At 48.2% G+C, this 17,912-nt stretch overlaps 3 long non-coding RNA genes across 5 annotated transcripts; 1 reads left to right on the top strand and 2 right to left on the bottom strand.

Annotated features, from left to right (window-relative positions):
• Nucleotides 1-226: 226 nt before the first annotated feature.
• On the top strand, nucleotides 227-17,579 carry Gm35618. 2 transcript variants are annotated; one of them, XR_001780995.2, is made up of 4 exons: nucleotides 227-454; nucleotides 1,156-1,262; nucleotides 15,766-16,708; nucleotides 17,454-17,579. It is a non-coding gene; the product is annotated as a predicted gene, 35618 (long non-coding RNA). The 2 variants fall into 2 exon arrangements; XR_003950512.1 differs by lacking the exon at nucleotides 17,454-17,579 and having other exon boundaries at nucleotides 15,766-16,371; nucleotides 16,618-16,669.
• Nucleotides 2,857-9,869, bottom strand: Gm40993. Its single transcript, XR_873639.2, has 3 exons — nucleotides 9,516-9,869; nucleotides 4,893-5,059; nucleotides 2,857-3,639 (listed from the first exon to the last, which is right to left on the bottom strand). It is a non-coding gene; the product is annotated as a predicted gene, 40993 (long non-coding RNA).
• Nucleotides 11,046-16,606, bottom strand: Gm40994. Of its 2 annotated transcripts, none has more exons than XR_873640.2 (3): nucleotides 16,396-16,606; nucleotides 13,387-13,597; nucleotides 11,046-12,245 (listed from the first exon to the last, which is right to left on the bottom strand). It is a non-coding gene; the product is annotated as a predicted gene, 40994 (long non-coding RNA). The 2 variants fall into 2 exon arrangements; XR_001780996.2 differs by having other exon boundaries at nucleotides 13,387-13,529.
• Nucleotides 17,580-17,912: the final 333 nt, after the last annotated feature.

Below are 17,912 nucleotides of genomic sequence, written 5' to 3'. Positions count from 1 at the left end.
GGATTTTGTCACAACAATAGTAACCCTAAGTAGCACAGGGGTCAAGCCTAACGGGTCTCCAAGGAGTGCATAATTAGAGGGAAAGCCCTTTGCCAATTCCCCTGAAGAGGTGGGATGGCCCCACTTGGTAGACCTGCAGCTGTTTTGTGTCTCTAGATCTTGGGCAATGGCTGGTAACGACCTGAGCTTGGCTGAGATCAGAGCTGCTGTAACCTTGTTGCTTGGTTTGATACTATATGACTTTACGTCACAAACAGTGTTGCTGTTTGGACAATGGTAGGATGGGGTGCTGGCTAAATGTCATAGGTTCCTGTGAACTTTTAAGCCAGCCCCATAATTCACTCTGACATTTTAGTGATCACTTTTCAAATGTCTTCCGAAGTAGCCCTCAGAAAAAATAGAATGTACACATTCAGACAATGTCGAGGAAGGAAGTATTTGTCACTGGAACGTGGTGAGTGCACCCGTCTATAAAGCTACCCCACCCTTGTGGGAAAAATAACGATTTTTGGGAAGCGAGCTTTTGAAACCGATAAACAAAATGTCTTCGCCAGGAACATCTGCTGCGCCCCTGGAGTTCTCTGCCTGGCGAGAGTTGAGATCTCCAGGGTTTCCCCGTGTGTCATCCTCTGAGATGCGTCAGTTAGGAGCAGTTTCTGCTCTGTCATGCCCTTCTGTGTTTTGACTTCACCATGACTTGCTAAATGAGAACTCTCAAGCATGTACGGGTCTGCTCCTTACAAATCGATACAATGTAACTGAACGAAATCTAATCAGGCATCCATGCTAGATGGAAGGGTTTTCCCCTTCCACTGCACTCTCATGTAAAGTTGTGTGGACATTTTTGCTGAAGAGCTTCATATAGTGTCTCAACATAATTGAAATATTGTGCTCAGCACTAGACGTAGCCTACAACAGCACTGAATTACACAGACCTAGGGCACAGCCATTCCAAAAGTGGCAATTTAAAAATATCTTAAGCATAATTTATTTAAAAGGCACTTCAGCTCTTTTTTTTTTTTTTACATTGGTATGTAAGTCAAGTCGGGGTCCTATTTTAAGCTCTTTAATGGAAGGGTTTCTCAGTCCTTAACAATATTCATAGTAGGTTGGGTTTTTTTTTTTCCCTAATAATGAGCTCTTTTTTCTTTTAAGCTCTGAAAGCATGGGTTTGGGATCAGCTGGGCATGCGCTGTGGAGTGGCACAACCTGCCTTCCCCTACTCTGCACAGATGTCGGTGAACGGAGCCTCTGACACCCAGGTTCGTGCTTTCCAAAACAAAAATTTGGCATGAGCGCCTTTTCTTGAGGACTCCTGTGACATAACGGGCAGTCTGTGGGAAGAGGGAAGCTCATTGCCTGATGTATATGGAAGGACTGGGTGCAGCCAAGGAGGTGCCAGTGATGGCTGTTGGAGTCAGGCTACTCTTCTTGCAGCAGTCTCAGTCTGAGGCATGAGAGACACAAATCAGCAAGCGCGGGCAGCGACCCCTAGTGGGTGGAAGGGTGGGCGGAGGATAAGCACGCAGTATCACACAGGTCAGATGTAGCTGTGTCTGAAAGTTGGCTGGTGTTAGCTGGCATCCCCGTGTCCAGAGACATCATTTTCTTGAAGCAAGTGTATGGAACCTGGACCCTGATAACAATTTCAGGTGTGTTTGGTGTCATTTTGGGGCAGGGAAATGATATAAATGTTCAGGAGCCGTCCTTGACTGACCCGATGTGTTGTATAAAGGAAGTCTGTTCTCACATCAGAGCACACGCCGCATCTTTCTAATAACAGGAAAAGTAGAAGGAAAATCAAGGCTACACTCAAGTTGTTTGCCAAGAGGAGGTAAACTGTGTTGCTGTTACTTTTTTCGGGGGAACAGATTATGTATGTGACATGCAGCAATGCTGGACAGAGGCCGCAGGGTGGCAACCTAGACAGTTCTGAATCAACTGTCTAGTTTTGAGACAGACCTCATTCTGTCCTCGGCTGCCTGACTGTAGCCTGGACTGGCTTTCACCTTACTGGCCATGGGATCCTGGGTAAAGAATAACTTTTAAAACCTATGTGTGGTCACCTACAAAAGGCTTTTTTAGTTATTTGGTGTGATTACTTCCTATAATTTTGACCGTCAAACTCAAGTATTCTAAGCGGCATGTGTGAGCATTTCCTTTTGTTTTCCTTTCCTGTTTTTGCTACTGCCTCAGACCCGTCTTTTTCTCACCTCCACGGACACCACAGAGGGGGAGCTGTGGGCACAGAAGCACACAGGCTTAGAGACAGGAACAGGATATTAAGTGTAATTGATTTTTCTAATCTGATTCTACTTAAACGTGGTCAATTACTTTCCCTTGTCACTAAAACGTTACATCGCGTCAATCCAAAAGCCACATCTGACTCTAACTTTAGGGGACATGCCAAGCTAAAAGTTTCCAAAGTTATACGCCTTTTCAAATAGCATCAGCAACTAGCAGTTCCCTCTTGGACCAAATACTATGTGATACACAGGTGCACGGATAACCTGTGTGGTTCCCATTAATGCTTCCATTATCAAGCAAAGCAATGGGTTGATTATGGTATTTTCATAATGTATATTCTCATATACTGTTCCTCTGGGCCACCCTGATTCCAGAGACTATCTTCTGGATTTAGCCTCTGAATTACATAATGGTGCTTTTCCATGAAATACTACTTTTCAGCATAGCATGCACTTCCCTGGTCCCTCTCCTCCTTCTCTGTGACACAGAATCTCTTGGAGACCTTGGAACTCACCTGCTGGGAGTCTTATGTCCTCTGCCACTTGTGTCCAGAGCCCTGGACATTTTGGCATCCAAGAACCAGACATCTCCATATCCGGATGTCAAAAATGGAGACCAGTTTGTCAAAATTTATTCTGTCATAGAAAGCAAAGCAAGCATTCAGCTTCTAATCTCCCTGTCAGTTGTGTGTTAAAAGAAGGCACTTGGAAGAGCCTTGGAGGTCACTGGGATAGGTCTGGTCAATGGTCACTGATGATTGTGTCTGCTCTCAGAAGGCCTCAGCTCCCAGCCAGCTTATCCACATTTCCATTCTGACTCAGGGAGACTTTCAAAGAAGCTGAATCTGATATCCCCTACCGAGAAAAGTTGAGGCCTCACTTCCAGAAGAGAATTATAACATAAAGTTAAATTCAGACTCTGAGGTCCTCACTGTAAAGCTGGGGGCAGGATATGGGGACCTGCTGACTCCGGTTACGCCATCATATATTATGAAAATATCCATGCAAGTACATACATAGGGTGCAGCTGAAAGGTGGGTGCGATCTTAGAACATGAAGAAAAGTATATGTATATCATACATAATTACATATGTAATATATAGAAGACATAGCCAATTCCTAACTCATACAACATGTACATTAATACCCAATTCACCTTCACAGATACAAAGTAACTCGTGATGAGATCATATTTGGTATACGCTGAACCCACAGTCACAGACACAGAGTAAACTGCCCTTGCAGCCTACAGGCACTGAAAAGGTAAATCCATGAACCAAGAGCTGCCAGGATGACTGAGCACCAAAGGCCGGTAAAGAGGCGTCCATGACTGCTGCCTTGTGTATCCAGAAGGGACTGGCTCTGTTGATATCTCAACTTCAGATTTCTGGCACTGAGAACACAAAGAACAAATTCCTTTATTTTTAACTGTAAAGTTCATATTAATGTATTATCACAGTGTTTATATGGTGAATGACGCCTCTCCCCTCAGTAAGGGGAGGAAGGAAAGGAGAGGAGAGGGAAGAAAGAAGGGGGAAAGAGAGGGGAGGGGAGGAGATGGGGAGAAAAGGATGGAGAGAAAAGAAGAGAAGAGAAAAGAAGGGGGAGGGAAAGAGAGGGGAGAAAAAGGAGAGGAGTGAAAAGGAAGAGAATTTCCTCTGCCCCAGAGGAATTCCCTCTGCGTCTTACTACAGTACTTCAGAACTGTCACTCATACTAGGATCTTGTCAGATAATGTCAATTCCCATAGCAGCCCTAGGCACTAACTGCCAGAGGGTATCAAGGGACCCACCTCACCAGCAAGGAATTTCAGTAATGGGAAAATACAGATTCGTGTACAGTGCCTTGGTCATAGTTACCACTGTGCCCTTGGTATCATGCTAGTTCCCTGAAGATGCTCTAACAAACACCACTAACTGGTTAAATTCAAACAGGAACTGGCTGGTTATATGGCTCAGTTGAACAAACTTTGCCTAGCACAAACAAGACCTTAGTTAAGTCCTCAACACACACACACACACACACACACACACACACACAAAGCAGACAGCTAAGTGCTGGGGAGGTAGCCTAGTAGGTATAGTATCTACTGCAGTAGCATAAAGACAAGAGCTCCCCAGCACCCATGTACAAAGCCAGCTCGGCCAGTGCACCTGAAACCCAGTACTGGAGAAGATGAGGATGAGGAAGATCCTGAAGCTCTCTGGCCAGCCAGTCTGATTAGAAGGGTGAGCTCCAGGTTTAAGAAGATACCCTGTCTCAGAAAATAAGGGAGGAATTAACAAAAGTAGACCCCCCCCCCCAAATTTGAGAGGACTCACCTAAATCAGATTAGTCTGTGGGAATTGTCGTCTTAGTCAGGGTTTCTATTCCTGGACAAAACATCATGACCAAGAAGCAGTTGGGGAGGAAAGGGTTAATTCAGCCCACACTTCCATGCTGCTGTTCATCACCAAGGAAGTCAGGACTGGAACTCAAGCAGGTCAGAAAGCAGGAGCTGATGCAGAGGCCATGGAGAGATGTTCTTTGCTGGCTTGCTTCCCCTGGCTTTCTCAGCCTGCTCTCTTATAGAACTAAGACTACCAGCCCAGAGATGGCACCACCCACAAGGGGACCTCCCCTCTTGATCACTAATTGAGAAAATACCTTACAGCTGGATCTCATGGAGGCATTTCCTCAACTGAAGCTCCTTTCTCTGTGATAACTCCAGCTGTGTCAAGTTCACACAAAACTGGCCAGTATTATCATCTTGGTTGTTAATGGATGTAGACAACTCAGCCCAGTGTAGGCAGCGCCATTCTCTATGCAGAGTCCTGAGCAATATGAGAGAAGAGAGAGCTGACTTTGAAGCACAAAGCAAGGATGCATTTGGTCTCTTTGGGTCTCATTTGCTCTCAGCTATGGGCTTGCTGTGACTGTCCTGCCTTGACTTCCTTGCAATGATGGATGTAACATGAAATTAAAGACTTTTCTCCCTGCGCTGATTTTTGTCACAGCAACAGAAGTGAAACTAGGACACCTGGCCTCTGGCTGCATCACTTCCACACCTGCCTGGTCATCACTAGCCTCCCCACCCACCTTCCTCAGTCCTAACACATTCTAAGCTTTGTTGCCAGCATGGAAATTTGTTCCCATGTCCACATCCTGGCTTCACCTGCAGAGCAAAGCACTCCCCTCTCTTCCTTCTCCTCCCTCTCCCTCCTCCCACTCTCCCTCCCTCCTCCTCCTTGCCTTTCCTCCTCCCTTTCCCCTCCCTCCCCCCTTGCCCTCTCTCCTCCCCCTTTCTCTCTGTCCTCCCACTCTCCCTCTCTCCTTCTCCTTGTCTTCCCTCCTCCCTCTCACTCCCTCCCCCTTGCCCTCCCTCCCCTTTGCCCTCCCTCCTCCCCTCACCCTCACCCTCCCTCCTCCTTGCCCTTTCTCCTCCCTCTTTCACTCCATCCTCCCACTCCCTCCTTCCCCCACTCCTCCCCTGCTCTGAAATGTGCAGATCATCCTCTCATTGGAGCACTGCCCATTCTTAGTTCTCACCAGCCTCCCATCTGCACTCCAGGATCCTACCTGGTTTCATCCTGTGTAGGGAGAGGTAGGGAGCTGGAGGCAACCCCTGGGACAGCATTCATAGTCAGTTCCCAAACCTATGAGTGCCAGATACTGTCAGGTCAGCAGCCGAATGGCTTGTTCATGGGAGAAAGAAGAGCAAGGAGGACCAGAATGGTGCCTCTTGGTCTCAGACACCCCCACACCCAGAATTTCAGTGGGAAATCAATTGACTCTTTGGGAACTTAGTTCCCAGCTGTTAAAGAGCATCTTTCTCTGATAATTGGTCTTTCTTCCATCTTGTTTGCTCTAAGTAATTAAATGTTTGCCAAGTCACCAGCTGATGGTCCCAGACCTGCCACTCATTGTAGAAGATACTCCTGAGCTCTGACTCATCTGCCTATTCCTAGTCTCCCGACTGGGAACATCACCTTGTTGCGATTATAGCATTAGGAGAAGAGGAAAAGAAAATAAAACTAGTTTGAGTGAAAAAGGATCAATGTTCTCAAAAACAGAAATGATCACAGGAACGTGTACCCAAACTATGAGGGGTGCTGCTGTGCTGAGGGAGGGGGGGGAGACTTCCCTGTTGTCCCACCCTGGCTCTGGATCAAACACACTGACACTCTGAAAGTCCAGGAAGGAAAGATTCCCATCATCTCAGGTTAGTGTTCCAAACCCTAGGTGCTCAAACTTCACCCAGCACAGATCGAGGTCTGCAGCACAGGATTTGCCTGAGGCCGAGCAGCCTCAAGGTACTCATTTCTCTCTCATCTACCTGCTCGAATCCAGCAGGCACACAGCCCAGTTGCATGATCTTTAGCATGATTGCTGGATTCAGTAAGGCTTGCTGAAGGGGTAGGCAAAAGTCAAGGAAACAATTTACCTGAAGGAAGCCGAGACAGTCACCAAGGGCAAAAATCTGAGAAGCCAGACACCGCCCCCTTGTGGTCACTGGCCTCTGGCTGCCTAAGCCTACTTGGAGCTGTTGAGGGACCACTGTTCATACAGGCCAAGGCAAAAGAGACACCAGGTCATACATGAAATAAACGCTGTGTTGCCAACTCTCCTCTGAGAAAGATGATCCCCCGCATTTCTGCTGGGGAACGCCTTTGCGGAACCCAAGTGAGGTGACACTTGATTTGCCACTGGGCACCAAGGCTTCAGGACCAGATAAGACTTCTGGTGCCTTCCAGCCCTGGGTCCATATAGAAGACCCAGAATTCTCAACCACAAGCAGAACCCAGGCTAACCACACAAACAAGACGTGGGTAAAAATATCCACCTAGTTTCCACCCTGTGATTTATTTTCTTTCTTGTTTCTTTATGCCTTTCCTAAGCTTCCTTTCTTTCTCGTCATTGTGAGCAGCGGGCTGAAATAAGTCATGCATCGATAAAAGATGTTTGATCCCACTTTGGGGTCGCTCAGCCTGCATCTGCATTTCACGTGGGGCCCAGCAGGGACCTTAGAAATAAAGAAGCCCTTGCAGGGAGTGGGCTGTGTGGGCCCCAAAACGAGAGAATTCACACTAAATGGGCCCAAATTGCCCATTTGAGCTTCCTAACATCTTATTTGTGTGGGTTCTTTTCCCTTCCCACTTCAGTAGGGGGGAAAGCATTCTATTTTCTGGGTTTTTTTTTTTCCTTAAAAGGAAAAAGGTGAAGGGGACAAAGAGAAAACAGAAATGAAAAGAAGAGAGGTGGTCAAGCGGCTGGGGGTGGGAGTCTTAAAATAGCCAAGGAACTGGTTCTTCGGGAGAATAAAGAGCTGGAGGGATGGGGTGACCTGCTTTCCCCGGGGCTGGTCTTGGCCTGAGGATAAAGGAAGGAAGCAGAGCTGTCAGGATGGGCTGAAGCCGCTGCAAGTGTGAGGTGTGAGGTACGTAGGAGTTTACAGAAGATCTCACGTCAGTGACTCAGGGTTAGGCTGAGCCTCTGTGGTGGTGTGAACAGGGATGGTTCCCATAGACTCATCTGTTTGAGTGCTTGGCCCACAGCAAGTGGCACTCTTAGGAGGTCTAGCCTTGTTGGAGGAGGTGTGGCCTTGTTGGAGAAGGTGTGACCTTGTTGGAGGAGGTGTGGTCTTGTTGGAGGAGGTGTGGCCTTGTTAAAGGAAGAGTGTCACTGTGAGGGTAGGCTTTGAGGTCTCCTATGCTCAAGCTGCAGTCCAAACACCGATTCCCCCTTGCTGCCTGCCAATCCAGATGTAGAACTCTCAGCTACCTTTCCAGCAATATGTCTACAACAACCAGCTGTTCTCAGGTCTGGGCTGTGCCTGGGATCATTGCACATCCCTGTCATCCAGCAGTCAGGAAGCAGGCGAAGGTTTTCGAGGAAGATTGGACAAGAAAGGCACAAGCCTGGGTGTGGGGAATGGGAAAGGGAAGAGAAACCTGCTGCAGCATTGTGGGTACAGGAGCCCACTGTTCTGCTCCAGAGGACAGAGCCACGGAAAGGTGAGGGGCGACTGTGCTTCGCTTGAAAACTAGGAATAGATTCCTTCTTGCCCAGTGCCTTCTCGGTCCAGGAGATGCTGCTCTCTGTTGAGCCATATTTTTCGGCCTTTTTGTTTTATCCAAAATACTTGGAAGATTAGACTGTGCTGCTCACAGAGTGGATCTTCTGCACTCTTTCTTCTGATGGTGGCATTGGATTGAGAAGGATGTATGTCTGCTGTGTAAGGCACAGTCTGGAATATTGTCATGGTGCCCAGGGAGACCCATAGAAGCTCTTCAAAAGTACTCCCTACCCTTTGCAAATAAAGTGAACTCTTGTCTACCCTCCTAACGTACTGTTACAGGAAAGGGACCTGCCCAGCAATCCCCACTGGGCATGTCTTAGTGACTCCTGCTCCACTTAGAAGGAAGTGTGGGCTTTGGCCATGAACAGCTGCTCCCACCTTCAGGAGTGAGAGGCTACCTGAGTCCTTTCTGGGACTCCAGACAACACTAATTTATATGGGCTACCCAGAGACTAGCCCTGAAGGCAGGGGGGCCAATAAGCCAAACAGCCTTCCTTTACAGAATCAGTCAGCTTCCTAGAGAACAGAGGGTCAAGATGCATATAACTTTGGGGACCACTTAATGCCAGTCACTGCTTAGCAAGAATGGTGTCCTCCCTCCTCTGTTCTGCTACATGGGTCAGTGGGGTGGGGTATCAACTTACTCCAAGGGCTGGTACCCAGCTTCAAAGTGGTCAAGTTGAACTGTATAAATGGTCTTTACATGTACACACCAGCTCTACCCATGGAGTGCAATGCCTGCCTTTGTGCTGGCTCCATCTGTCCTTTGGTTTGGTGAAGTGGAAACTTGAGGGTTCTTTGGAAAGTTGGTTGTGTCAGATGGTGGTTTCCTGGGACAAATACATGAAGGAGTGTTTGTCTGAAGCAGACACAAGTGAAAGGATGTTTTCCTAAAGGAAGCATGTGAAAGGACATGTGATGAAGGAGTCTTCACTGACAACACGCATGTATTTGATCTGCCTTACATTGAATAGTTGAGCTGCATTTGTCAGGACTCCATAGAGAGAAACACCAAAACATGTCTGGCGGTGTGCTGTGACTCCTTGCTGCTTCCACAGACTCCGGCCTATTGACAGAGCGAGGCCAGCTGATGATACAGAGTCACATGGAGTTTTGCTAAGTCAGACTCATGTGCTAAAACAAGACATGTGGTAAGACAAGACCACAGTGGAGGACACGCGATATTTGGAGAGAATATAAATAGGACTCACCAGGGGCTGGCTTGTAGAGCTAGCTCTACAATGCTTCTTGGTCTCCTGTCTTTGCTGATCTCTGCTTTGTTGAGAGAGGCACAGCCAAGAAGTTCTTCAGTTCCTGTCAGTCCTGGTCCCCCGCTACTGACTTCTGCCAAGACTGAAGCCTGGCTGTCTCCGCTACGACATGCTGTTATGCCAGGGAAATGTTAGTGACCTCCCAAAAACACACACAGAAGCTGATCGGATGGTTTGGGGGAGAGCCCCGAATGTCTACAGGGGCAAGGCTTTATAGTAAGCAGCAAGCAGGGAGTACATGTGGAAGCATCATATTGGAAAGCTCCTGTGGCCTTTAACATAATTGGCTGGTGCTTGGAGTCATGTCATAAAGTTAACTTCTGCTTGAGCAATGGAGTGGGCTTGTAACCTGGGTTATAGGTTTGTTGGGGAAATAACCTGGAGACACTGATCTTGTTGGGGGTGTAACCTGGAAACTCTGCTCTTGTTGGGAATTAGCCTAGAGACTGGAGCTAGCCTAAGGTTTTGTTGGGGGAGGGGGGACAACTTGAAAACTAATGCTAGATAGATACCAGACTGTTAGTCTACCTGAGTTCAAACTTAAGTCAGGTTCTCTAAAATGGAGTCTAAATATAAAAGCTTTAGCATCTCAATGGAACTGCTGCTGACCCATGCTGCGACCCCGACTCTACCGACCTGAACTGCTGTATTCACGAAGTGTTTGCAAGTGGATCGAGCTGCCAGTGCTGACCTGTGAACTGAACTGCTGATTTCCTGACAATGCAGATGGGATTTACTGCAAAGAACCATTTCTAAAAAGGTCCACTTCCCCCACATACTTTCTTTCTCACTGCCTCTGGTGAGTGGTGGGCCAGAAAGGAGGTTAAAACATTTAAGAACCACCATTAAAAGCAGGCTGAGAAATAAAGAAAGAAAGAAAGAAAGAAAGAAAGAAAGAAAGAAAGAAAGAAAGAAAGAAAGAAAGAAAGAAAGAAAGAAAGAAAGCTTACAGTTTGGTTCCAGAGAATCATCGTGCAGTTGATCCTACGACAGACACTATGGCATTGGTGAGGGGAATGCTAACTTAGAACCAGGCCCCAATTTGTATTTTTGGTTTTGTTTCCTTATAATCCCACCTAGAGCAGGGCTTCCTGACACAGTCTCTGACTGTAGCAAGGCTCTGTCTCCTGGCCCCAAGAGTGAGGTGAGGAGCCATAGAAACCAAGCGGGATCCCTTAGCCTCATTCCTGGTGCTCAATGCTGCCACCACCAGGCTGGGGCCAGCCCTCTCCCCTCATTCCACTCCCTGCAGAAGATGGCAGCTGCAGCAGGCACAAGCTTCTCTCTTCTCCACACCATGCTGATGGATGTACCACCTTCCCAGCCTCTCAGGGGTTTGTCCTCTTCCCCAAGACAGACAGGCATCCCACCCTTCCAGCCTCCCTCACAGGTTTGAGCCCCAAGGATATTGGTTTTCTCCTGCCCATTTTACGAGAGCATCAGTGGGTGTCTGAGACTTCCCTCATTCTCCCTAAGTAGCCGAAGCTCAGCTCCTTCTCTGTGTCCTCAACTCCCAAGACCCAAGAAGTGTTCCTAGGCTTCCACCTGCCCCAGGACACTGAGGTCCACTTCTCAGCTATGGGAGACTGTGTGAGTCCAAGCTTGGTACTTCAGTCCACCCTTGCTGCCGCGTCAACCTGCGCGTCCTGACGCTGCTTCCTTCATTCTGCATCCTCATTCCCAGGCTCCCTACAAATTCCCATTCGTATGTCTAATGTTCTCATTCCGATGGATCTGTGGCTTCCACTCCTGGGTTCTGCTGATCATTTGTAGACATCCTAAGAAATCGGGCAAGGTACCCTGGGAAGGCGAAAGAGCCCAACTGAGGCGGCAGGACAGCGTGACATAGAGCGATCAGCAGAACACTGTGCCATCCCATCCGTCTTTGTGGTGTGTTTTGCAGCTAGGCTCATCCAGATGTTAGCAGGTCAACAAACCTGAATGCCCTTGCCAGATTTACATGACAGAATCTTATACCTCATTTCTGTCTTTATTGTCACTTGTCACACTGGAGATCGATATGGGAGGTGGCCCACAGCAAGGCTGGGGCAAACATCACCTGCCCAACCTCAAAGGAGCTCATACTCTGTTCCAAGGGAGTCAGCTTTGCTCTTTTCCAGGCTCTCCTGGCACCAGGAGCGGCCAACGCACCTATTGATCACTACCTCAGCATAAAAGGGGTGTGAGAGAAAGCAGCTGAGATCTGAAGACAGCACGGCTTTTCCAGGAGGAAAGCTCTTCACGTGATGTGACTGACAGCACCATGTCGCCACAGAAACACTTGACAAGTAGGAAACACCAGGGGAGTCCCTGACTGCTCCTTCAACTGTCCTCTTTACCTTTCCGGGGTTGGTTTTCTGTTAACATTTTCTTCTCCTATACAGTGTCTCATGAGAGGAGAGCCACTGTGACCTTGGCACGGCCGATTCATTAGCATCCAGCATTTGCCAAAGGCTTGACAGGCACAACAGTTTTTACAGTAAATTTTTTGTTGTTGTTGTTGCTTTCTAAGCACAAATGTTTCTAAAGAAATCTCTGGTGCTGGTGACTTCTGATGTGCAGCTGAGGGCAGCGCGTGAAAGACGGAGTTGCTGTCCCAAGGCAGACATGCTGGACTGAGCTCCGTTCCCCTTCAGCTCTTCCATGGGCTGCAGCTTTCAAAGCATAAACCTGTCCAGATACAGAGAGCAGCATCACCCCTCTTCCCCACCACACCCCCTCTAATTCCCACCCTCACCCTCCGAGACTGGGTAAGAAGGAATCTGGCCCTGGTCTTCCAGTGAAACACAGAGGCCCCTCCTCCTTCCCTTTCCTTGGCTGTACCCTCAGGCTGTCCCTCCTGCTGTGCCCCCCCCCCACCAAGCAGAACAGTGGGCTCCTGCACCCACGAAGCTGCAGCAACACTGCAGTGGCTTTCTCTTCCTTTTCCATCCCCCACACCCAGGCTTGTGCTTTTGAAAGGCTTTTCGAAAACAGCTTTGAGTGGTTAATTCTCCGGCACAAAGAGCTCTGCCCTCTGGAAGTGTGTAATTCTGGGGTTGTTTTTGTATGTTCAGATAATGTGCTTCCCCCAGACAGTTTCAGAACACTTCACTGCTTCCGAAAGGAAACTCGTGCCTTCAGCCATTTCTCTCAGCCATTTCGTCCCTCAGTCCATGAACAACCTTCCCTGTGCCCCCGGTGTTCTGGAGTCTACTTTCATTTCTACAGAAAGCCTTCTTTGGGAATTCATTCCCTATAAATGAATCATGGCACCTGCCCCTTGTGAATGATTTTTCCAGGGAGCATCCCACTCCTGTCCACCCCTGCTGGAGCAGGCATGAATGCAAACTTCCTTTCTACTGCAGGCCAGGGCATTCCCTGTGCAAACTTTCTACTTTGGTTTAACCATCACCCTGTAATGGATGGATATCTGGAGTGTCCCCACATTTGGTGACAGTGAAGAATGCCTCTGTGAATATTTGTGGATGGTTTTTATCTCTCCCGAGCCAGCATCTAGGAGTGGCAAGGTGGGGTGAAGTGATAAACTTATAAATAGCTATGTGGGCTGTTATGAGATGACTTTCTAAGTTGTTAGCACCTCACTATGTTCCCACCAGCAGGAAGGGTCTGGATTGTCCATCACATGACTTTTCCCATTGCCAATGCTGAGGACCAGGTCATCCGGTGCCATGCACTCTGTAAGGCTCTGCTTCCTGAACACTGCATTATTTCCCAACGCTCCATCCCACCCTGTATTAGCCAGGATTCTCTAGAGTCACAGAACTTATAGAATGTCACTATACTGAGGGAATTTATTGTGATAACTTACAGTCTGCAGTCCAACTACCCCAACAATGGTCCGCTGTGAATGGTAAATCCAAGAATCTAATAGTTGCTCAGTCCCATGAGGCTAGTTGTTTCATCTGGTCTTCTGTAGAAGGTACAGTGCATCTGTAGGTTCCAACAGACGTGCTGGCAAGTGAATGCAAGCAGGCGAAGAAGAGTGAATCTTCCTTCTTCCAATGTCCTTATATAGGCTTCTAGCAGAAAGTGTGGCCCAGATTAAAGGTATGTACCACCATCCCCGGATCTGGGACTTGCTTTGTCCCAGGATGACATTGAACTCAGAGATCTCCTTGCCTCAGTCTCTTGGGATTAAAGGCATGTACTACCTTGCCTGGGCCTAAGCTTTTCATGGCCACTATGCCTCAAGATCTCCATGCCAAGATCCAGGTCAGAAACTGTGTCTACCAGCCTCAAGACCTGGATCACAGGTGAGCCCAACAATTCTGGATTGTAGTTCATTCCAGATACAGTCAAGTTGACAACCAGGAATAGTCATTACATATGCCATGCCATTCTGACATCAAGGACTCTGAGCGTCTTCCCCAGCCCTTGCAGGAACTCTGAAAGGCAGAATGATGGCCTACCAATCATGAGCTGCCATGACCCAAATAGGACTCAACAAGAACCTCCACACCTCCCCTTCTTAATGTCCTTCTTTCCCAGCATGCACCTCACCTCCAGCCAACACTAGGCCCCCTATTCTGGCCTCAGGTACAGCACCCAAATAGCTCCTGCTGTGCCTCATTGCCACAACATCCCTGCTCCCCAGAGCAAGCACTGGGCTTCTCTGATGCCGCCACAGTATTGATGGATGATGCACAGATGTGCTCTTCAGGTCACCTGCTCCCTTCTCTGCTAAGTCCCTAAAGTGCCCCAGCATACAGATACCCTCACTGCCTGTTAAAGGCAGTTCCCTTTTATATCCCCACTCTCATCATCTCTCATCCACTCCAAAGACCATCTCCCTACTGAACTGTTGGGCTTTTAAGTGAGGACCTGGGGATAGTGCCCCCCCCCCAAAGGTCTCACAATCTCTTTTATACTATGGCCATGGCCCTGAAGTTAAATACTGTGTCTTACTGCAGATGTAACTTAGTCAGCAGAGCGCACTTACTACCATTCAGGATGTGGCAGGTTCAGTCCCCAGCAGTGCATAAACTGGGCGTGGGTGTACACCTGTTGTCTTAGTTAGGGTTCTACTGCTATGAACAGACACCATGACCAAGGCAACTCTTCTAAGGACAGCATTTAATTGGGGCTGGTTTACAGGTTCAGAGGTTCAGTCCACTATCATCAAAGCAGCATCCAGGCAGACATGGTGCAGGAGGAGCTGAGAGTTCTACATCTTCATCTGAAGGCTTCTAGCAAAATACTGGCTTCCAGACAACTAGGATGAGGATCTTAAAGCCCTCACCCCACAGTGACACATCTACTCCAACAGGGCCACACCTACTCCAACAAGGCCACATCTTCTAATCGTGCCACTCCCTGGGCGGAGCATATACAAACCATCACACCTGTAAACTAGCTTGGAAAGGTAGAACAGGAAGATGAGAAGTTCATCTCGTCCTCTATATAGCAAGTTCCAGATGAGTCTGGGATACATGAGACTACATCTCAAAAGCAAACAGCTTTTTCCTCTAATGGAAGTTCCTCTCTCCTATGGTACAGAGAGCAAGTACAGGTCCTGTGCAGGTTAGGACACACTCTACCATCAGGGTAGACTCCATCCCAAGCCCAGAAATTCAATGAGCAGGTCTGAGACTGACACAGAAGCCTTGGGGTGGGGACAGATGCAAAACAGTGAGGAAATGGGTCTTCACCAGTACTGAGGTCTGCTTGAACAAACGCTAGGCAAGGTCACAAGGTCACGTACAGGTAACTCCTGGCTTGCTCTCCTGCAGGCCTCTTGGAAGACAGTGCTACCCCCAGTCCTAGCCTGGCTTTCACCTGCTCAAAGTCTCAGCTAACCCCTTGTTTCAGGCAGTTCACCTCCTGGTGAGTCACTAATGTGTCACATGGTCACCTTTGCATGGGCAGTGCTCTGCCTGAGCATGCTCTGGGGGCTTCAGAGTGGCCATCATCCTTATCACCGGGGTCACTTCTTCAGAGGGTCTTCTGAAGCTCAGCTGGTTACCACCCACCAGCCTGGTAAGCCCCTTTCTCCAGGCTCTTATCAATGGGTCCTATTGTCTGTTTATTCTTTTAATCCCTTTCCCTCCATCCAGGACATGTCCCTTCTCTCTGCTAACCTAGCATCACCCTCTTCCTTGTGAAGTGAGTGAATGAATACAAAGTTGTTCTTTATTTCCCAAAGACTCACAAACCCATTCTGACTTTCATTTCATCATCCAATTCACAGTGAGAACCCTGAATCCTTCTCCAGCTCTGGAGCCACAGTGTTAGCAGATGCTGCAGTTTGGTGTCATAAAAGCCAGTTTTTGACGTCCACTTCTTCCACCTGACATGCTGCCCTTGTTCTGTCACACTACACCTGTTGTCACAGGCTTGACCCTTCTCTCTGCTGGCAGCTCCTCTTCAGAAACCTAACCAACCCTGCCGTGCAGCCTGTCAAAAGCACCTGGGCTCTGGTGCCTTCCAGCTTCACCCATGCATGCGTCTTTGCATTTTCCAACCAGAAAAGGAAACACACTCTCTAAATAGTCCATCCATCTCATCTGGCAAGAGGAAAGACCAAGGCATTAATTTGTTACACAGATATTTCTGAGCCAGGTGCTATATGCTGGGCACTGGATGAGAAGATGAAGCCTGAGTCTAGCCAGAGCCCTCATGCTTAGCACGACATCTGGTCAGCACAATGTCTGGTCTTCAGCATAAGAGACTCTAACTTTCCTGAAAGCCATGATGAGGGAGAGCAGGACTCAGCGTCACTTCTCTGCCAACAGCACAATGAAGATGGGGAGCCACAAGCGCAGACTGGTTCTGTTACAAGAACCAATGAAGACAGGTACATGCATCAAAGATTCCTTACTTGGCAAGAATGCTACTGTTGATGTTTATCATGACAATGGTGGTGGTGATGCTGGTGATGCTGGTGGTGTTGATGGGGATGGGGGTGGCAGTGGTGGTGGTGACATAATGGAGATGATAGATGAAATGCTTCTGCTAGTGATGCTGATGTGACATCATAATGATACAGTTTCACTGGTGACAGTGAAGAATATGAGGATGCTGTTGATGTGTTGATGATCAGGTCACAAAGATGGGGCCAACGACAATAATGTGAAGATGTTGCTGATGTGATAATGTAGATGCTGATGAAGTTGAAGCTGACACAATTAATGGTATGATCAATGCTGCTGCTGATTATGAGGAGGAGGAAGAGGACGAGGACGAGGTGGATGTTGATAGCTTACCTTCATGGGGGTCATTAGGATTCTGTAGGTTCTATTACAACCCCAGCTTCATTTTGCAGATGAGTTTGCTGGACATGGCACCTAAATAGCTGAACTCTGAGACATCCGGACTGCTTGTCTCTGGAGAGGTTCTGTATCTGGAAGGCCAAGTATGCACTACTTCTCTTCCTGTCTTACAACAGGAAGCAAACATAGCCATGGTGGGATAGCCAGCACAGCCAGGGAACCAGGGATGTGTGTCCTGCTCACAACAGCCTGTCTTTCTGAGGGACTTTGGGCAGTTGCTCAACCTTTCACTTACATTTCTCCATCGGTGCTTTAGCCGTTAACCCCACATGTACTGGCTGGTTTTGTGTGTCAACTTACCACAGCTGGAGTTATCGAAGAGAATGGAGCCTCCCTTGAGGAAATGCCTCTATGAGATCCAGCAGTAAGACATTTTGTCAATGATCAAGGGCCCCTTGTAGATGGTGCCATCCCTGAGCTGGTAGTCATGGGTTCTGTAAGAAAGCAAACTGAGCAAGCCAGTAAGTAACATCCCTCCATGGCCTCTGCATCAGCTCCTGTATCCTGACCTACTGACTTCCTTTGGTGATGAACAGCAATGTGGAATTGTAAGCTGAATAAACCCTTTCCTCCCCAACTTGCTTTTTGGTCATGTTGTTTTGTGCAGGAATAGAAACCCTGACTAAGAAACCACACTATGGGCACTACTGGACTGGCTATCCGGAATAGAAGTAACTGGGCTTGCTGCTTGAGGTCCTCCCATCACGCATAAACCTATGGGCAAGTAATGTGACAGTGGTGTAACCTAGGGACCCTCTGCCACCAGAAAGTAGACCTTAAGCTTCTAGGGAGGCCAGAGAGGGCTTTGCCGGGGTGACATTGGAAGGGTGGGGAGAGATGCAAAGGCTAGAAAGGAGTTCACGAGGCAGCACTGTGTGCACATCTGTATGTGTACTCTGTGAGGGTGCAGACACGCATGAGCAGTGCCCCTGGGAGAGTAACATGAGTGTGCATGACTGCAGGCACATATGAGTGCATATGTGTACATGTCCACACACCACACTAAGAGAGAGGTGAGGCTTTCACTTTCTCCCGATGGCCAGCAGTTTTAGAGCCGCTGGGTTTA

Source organism: Mus musculus, chromosome 13 (assembly GCF_000001635.26).
Source record: "Mus musculus strain C57BL/6J chromosome 13, GRCm38.p6 C57BL/6J".
Taxonomy (NCBI): domain Eukaryota; kingdom Metazoa; phylum Chordata; class Mammalia; order Rodentia; family Muridae; genus Mus; species Mus musculus.
This window is presented reverse-complemented; position numbering and strand designations above follow the sequence as displayed.